This window comes from Hipposideros armiger, unplaced genomic scaffold, assembly GCF_001890085.2.
Source record: "Hipposideros armiger isolate ML-2016 unplaced genomic scaffold, ASM189008v1 scaffold_333, whole genome shotgun sequence".
Taxonomy (NCBI): domain Eukaryota; kingdom Metazoa; phylum Chordata; class Mammalia; order Chiroptera; family Hipposideridae; genus Hipposideros; species Hipposideros armiger.
The window spans coordinates 973,539-979,566 of NW_017731683.1; the positions used below are offsets into that span (position 1 = coordinate 973,539).

Here is a 6,028-nt window from a genome sequence, read left to right on the forward strand (position 1 = left end):
CACACACACACACACACACACACACACACACACACCACACTATGCGATGAAAATAAACACATCCCACATTATCTCTGGTCATAACAACAACAACAAAAAAACCCAAACTGTTTAAAATCTGGTATTTGATTCAACTCCACCCTTCCTAAAACTAAAAGAGCTCTGAAAAGCAGAAGACAAACTTTTTTCTTAATCTTGCTGACTGGATAAAACAAAGCTGTGTTGTTTTTTTAAAAAGGTAAGTGGTGTACTGAGAGTGAAAAAATAGGGTGTGAATTAAACCATCAGTGAATTAAACTACAGGGCAGACAGATAAATACATGCTCTTAATAAGATGAGCCACTGTTATCTGAGACTCTAGCAGACTTGCTTTCCTCAAATTCTTTCATCTTAAATTGTCCCATAGAAAAATCATGCCGTCTTCTCAACAGATGATAATAACGGATGTTGCTTACTGAGTGCCTACCATACTGCAAGGGCCACGCCTAACAGGTTAAAGGCTTTAGCTCAAGTGTTGCTTATAGAACCTTTGTGAGGCAGACATGATTGCCATCTCCATCTTACAAACGAAGAAACTGACAGCACAGCAGCTAGCCCAGGGTTGTGATGCAAAGCTACTGAGTGGGAGGGCAGGGCTTCAAACTCCAGGCAGCCCCCTCTCTTAAACACTGCACCCACTGTGCCCTGACAATGCATTTCACAAAAGTCAGAACCCATTCTTTTTTAATACAATAATAAACTCTTAGTAAAAAGGAACATAATAATAATTACTTAATATAATCAAATCTTTCTTAAACTAATAACTTCAAACCTACTAGCAAATCATTATAGGTATTCCCATTGTGTTTAGGAATAAGACACCCTGGTGGTAGTCTTTGGCATTTTCCTGGAATTTCTGATTAATACAAATAAGGGCAGAAAAATATAAACTTTAGTTATAATTATTCAAAAGGATAAAACCATTACCTGTATATTCTACAATTAGTTAATTAACAAAGCTAAGGAAATTACATGAGACATCATAAGAACTAAAATAGCAAGGTCTATGAGATAGTTTGGAACACAATAAATGATGAATAGAAATTAAATAACTGATCATTTTTACATTAACCATTCTATATCTTAGCAATATGTAGAAGAATCATCTAATCTATATTAATGATAAAATTATATAATACTTAGGAACAAATATGATAAGGAATGTACTGAAATTACATAAAATGTCAATGAAGTTAGACAATCAAATAATTTGAGAAGCATGTTTTATTCCTGGATGGAAATCTTGTATATTACAGCCACATTATTTTTCCACATTATTTCATAAGAAATGAAATTGGAAGTAAAATTGACATAAGAATTGACATAAAAAGTTAAATTGACACTAAGATCTTAAAATTGACAGGCAAAAATCCACTGGTGAAAATAATTTTGAAATAGAAAAGTAATAAAGAGGCACTGACCTAGTAGATGTTAAAATTTACCATAGAATGAAAATAAGTTGGTCATTGAAGTATGAATAGATGACTCAATGAAACACTGTAACAATAAATCACAAACCAGCAGGTGAGGGCACAGTTATTATTTAATAAAGATTCTATAAAGCTATTGGTTAGTTATTTAGAAGAAATCATATGACAAATTCCGGCTTTTGAAATAAGAAAAAGACACCTAGAACAAACATATAAGTAAGTATCTGATCCTGGATAGATTTAAATCAATATTTTAAATACTCAACAAAGTAAGATTGATAAATTTGACAAAATAAAAATCATTAAGTTCTATAAGTCAATATATAGTAAATAAAATAGGATAAACAGACTAAAAAAGTGAAATAAATATGTTAAAACGTACTGGTTCCTTATATAGTGAGGGATTATAAAAATTTGGTAAGAAGAACACAAATATTTCTAAATATAAAGAACTGAAGAGTTAACTTCAAAGAGTGAAAACATAATAACAAATAAACACTTTAAGGAATTTAATGTCTACAATGGTCAAGAATACAAAACAACAACTAAGATTGAAGAACAACTTGACTTGGAGCTGATGGGTCCTGGAAAAACACATTGTTCCCTTCCCCAATTCTCCAATAAAATCTTTAAAAAAAAAAAAGAATGCAAAATGAAATGAGATGCAATTCCTCACTTTACAAATTTGCAAAACAAACAAACAAAAAATACATTTTATTATATTTTTTCTGTAAGGGTAATATATTCATTCACATGGTTTGCAACAAAACAATATGAGAGGTATTTATTTAGAAATTGTGCCCTGACTCTCATCTGGGTCCACTCCATTTTCCCCTCTACCCTCTTCTCTTTATTTAGACAACCATTTTTATGAGTTCCTGTGGATCCTTGAAAGTCTCTTTATGAAACGCAAGCAAATGTAGAAACATATGCTGCTATGCCCACACTCCTTAAATAAAATGAACTACCTAGCATTTTCATGAGGTTGAATATTTTTATGACTTGAAATACTATTTGTATTTTTTTTATGCAAACTGCCCATTCCAGCAAATGATCTTTGGGCAAATGATCTTTGCCCATTGTTTTACTGTCTTGTACTTTCCACACCCCCTAAAATATGTTAGAGAGAAAACTCTTGGTGATTTCAGAGGAAAATTTTTTTTCCCCAGTTTATCATTCTCCTTTAGAAGAATTTCCCCAGAGTAGTTGGTTTTTTGTTTTGTTTTGTTTTTGCCAACCAAAGGATTTTTTTTTAATGAGTCAAATTTCTTTTTTTCCCTCTTTTAGATGCTGAAATTGAACAGAAAAATTTCAGATTCTTTTGGGCTTTCTAAGTATTACATCATCTACAAATAACAGTGTTACTTCCACCTTTCTAAACTTTACACCTCAGATTTTTTTCTCCTGTCTAGCTTTGTTGACTAATAACTCTGGTTGAGCATCACCAGTAGAGGTGAGAACTGTGTGCCCTTATTTTGTTTGTACTTAGAGGGGAGACAGCAGAAGTACCTCTAGCATTTTGACATTATTTATAATGCTGCCTCGGGGCTGAGTTTGTGTGTGTGTGTGTGTGTGTGTGTGTGTGTGTGTGTGTGTGTGTGTGTGTGTGTGAGCACATAAATAGTCTGTCGGTTAGTCATGGTTATAAGATATTTAGCTCTTACTTTATTGAGCTGTCCTGTTTTTTTAAACATCCAGAATGCCTGTTGAATTTTGTCAAATGAATATTCAGCATCTATAGAGATTAACATATGCTTTTTTTCCCTTAGATCAACTAATATGATAAATTATTTTAATAGGGTTCATAATCTTTCATTCCTGTAATGAACCCTACTTCATCATGAAGTATCAGTCTTTTAAGAGTTGCTGGGTTCTTTCTGCTGATAATTTTCTAAAGAGTTTTGCACTGAAATTCATAAATGAAATTGGGAATAGTTTTCTTGTGAAATTTTGACTAAGCTTAGGTATCAATGATATTCTCACTTCATGAAAGTAATTGGAAGTTTCTTTTCCTCTGGAAGTGTTCAGATCACACAGAAAGGATCTCTCCTTTAAAAAAGTCATTAAAGAGAATGTAACATATAAATGATGCATGTTGTACTATCTAGGTAACAGCTAATATCTATAGTAACATCTTTGAAAACTACATATAAAATTTAAGGTAACATATAAGAATAAAATAATATTAACTAACAAATTGGTAGAGGAAAAAGGGACAATAAAAAGTTGATCAATCCCTATAAATTCAAGAAAGGATGAAAAGGCTACATAAAGAGATGGATTAAATAGAAAACAATAGTAGGAATGGTAAATACAAATACAACTATATCAGTAATTACATTAAATGAAAATGGAGTAAATAGTCTATCTAAAAGACAAAGATTGTCAGGTTGAATTGAAAAACAAAAACATAAAATACAACTCATGTTGTTTACAAGAGAATAACATAAGGACAAAGACAGGCTGAAAGTAACTGGAAGGGAAAATATATATCATGCAAACACTAAATGAAATAAGTTGGGATAGCTATGTTAACAATGGAAAAAGCTGACTCTAAGGCAAGTAACTTTATTAAAAAGACAGGCAGAATTCCATACCCATGAAAAAGTCAGGGGGATATCGCCATCCAAAATATAGCCTCCTAAAATCATAGCTTTAAATTTTAGAAAGCAGAATTAACAGAAATAAAGAAAGGAGAAATAGGTAAATTCACCATCATGTGGGTGGTTTTAAAATATGACTCTCAAAAACTAATAGAACAATGGTAAAAGAAAAAGTCAGCAAGACTAGAGAAGGTCTGAAGAAAGCAGTTAATATACTTGACCTACTTGACATGTATGGTGCATTGTTCCCAACAATGGCAAAATTCACTCTTTTTTCCAAGTACTACTAGAATATTTGCCAAAGTTGACCATATGTTGGGCCATAAAGCAAGTCATTATGTAATTAAAAGGACTGAAATTATTCCACATTTATTCTCTGGCAGTGAAATCAGTAACACAAAAGGATAACTAGGGGATTCTCAATCACTTGAAAATTAAGCAAAACATTGTTGAATAACTAACTCATGAATCAGAGCAATCAGAGGAGAAATTCCAATGGAAATCAGACAATGAAGATGACATCATCATTAGACACAGAAGAGGATTTTTACTAAGCAGGGCAATTCCAGGAAAGCAGGATAAAACGAAAATGGAAAAAAGCAGGAAAGGGGAGAAAGCTACAGAAGGGAGGGCTGTGGGGCTGGCCATTTCTAAATGTGCAGAGCTACCAAACGGTACCTTCAGTGGTCCCTCCCTGGCAGGGAAAGGGGCAAGAATCTGTTTCTAGTCCCTCATCACACTGGTCCATGATCAGCCACACAGTCTGTCAACTTGCCCACATTTCCATGTCAGGAGGGAAGCCCAGGCAGGAAGCCCACCACACGAGCAGTTGCACGACCCCTCCTTGTCAGGACGCACTTTGTAAAGTCTGTGGGTCCTTATAAGAGATGGCTCATGCACTCATTCTGAGCTACTCCAGCTTTGTCATTGGGAGCTGCCACCGAGAGACACAGCCCCTTCTTCCAATGCATTTCCATCCTCTTTAAATGATGTGCTTTCTGAGGTCGGCCACCAATGGGGACAAAGCATCTTTCCCCATTTCTCACAGCAATGACTTCCTGTTCGAGCCTAGTTCCTGCTAGGCTTTTTCCTTCTTGGAATACGTATCTGCTGGTAATTGTCGGCATCTGCCATCATGGGGTCCCTTCCACACTCCCATTCCTCTCTGTTACTCCACCAGGATTTCCTGCATAGGTTTTACTGGCCTCAATTGCTTTGGCCCCCACTGACACATGAATTGGATTTCAAGGCTTTTCACTGCCTCTGGATTTTGCTATTAGACATATTTTGTGGGTCTTCCTGAAATCTCATTCTGTATGATTTCCAAGAGGAGAATTACATTTGGCCCAAACACCTGCCTTATTCCTCATGGAATCAGGAAAGATTGTTTTAAAACTGCTAAATGTCATCATCAGAGAGGATACAATGTCACCAAGACTCACAAAGAGATGATGTAGAAGTTAATTTGTATATACTTTCTGGAACATGTGTGGGGCATCATTAAAATATTTATAACTTCAGGCATCTTAATTCCCCTCCTAGAAAATTTTCCTAACAAAATTGTCAGAAATCTGGACAGAAATTTATTCAAAAACATATTTGCTGAAGTATTATTTTGAATAACCTCAAATTAATGAAATCATAATAGATTGTGGATACCTTTTAAACTGGAATATTATATGCATATTAAAAATAACATTTACTTGCTGTATTTCCCCATGTATAAGACGCACCTTAATTTGGGGGCCCAAAATTTGAAAAAAATGCATTACATAAAGTTATTGAACTCAAGTTTTATTCATCATAAAATTCATACAACTCCTCATCACTGTCAAAACTCCCAACCATTAGCTTGTCCTCAACTGTGTCTGATGACGAATCACTGTCTTCATATATTGCCTTGTCCTCAGTTCCATCTATGGCATTTGAAATGTCACACTTCTACAACCCCCGTAT

At 34.3% G+C, this 6,028-nt stretch overlaps 1 protein-coding gene across 8 annotated transcripts in view; it reads right to left on the reverse strand.

Annotated features, from left to right (window-relative positions):
• The window catches only part of IL15 (interleukin 15), a 108,996-nt gene that overhangs the window by 70,822 nt on the left and 32,146 nt on the right, over nt 1-6,028 (reverse strand). The window contains exon 4 of one of the 8 annotated variants that reach the window (XR_002126067.1): nt 1,461-1,536. The exons of the other annotated variants lie outside the window; for them this stretch is intronic. The gene's annotated coding sequence lies outside the window, so the exon portion shown is untranslated. Of the gene's footprint in view, nt 1-1,460; nt 1,537-6,028 lie in introns of those variants that run through there. 8 annotated transcript variants of the gene reach the window in all.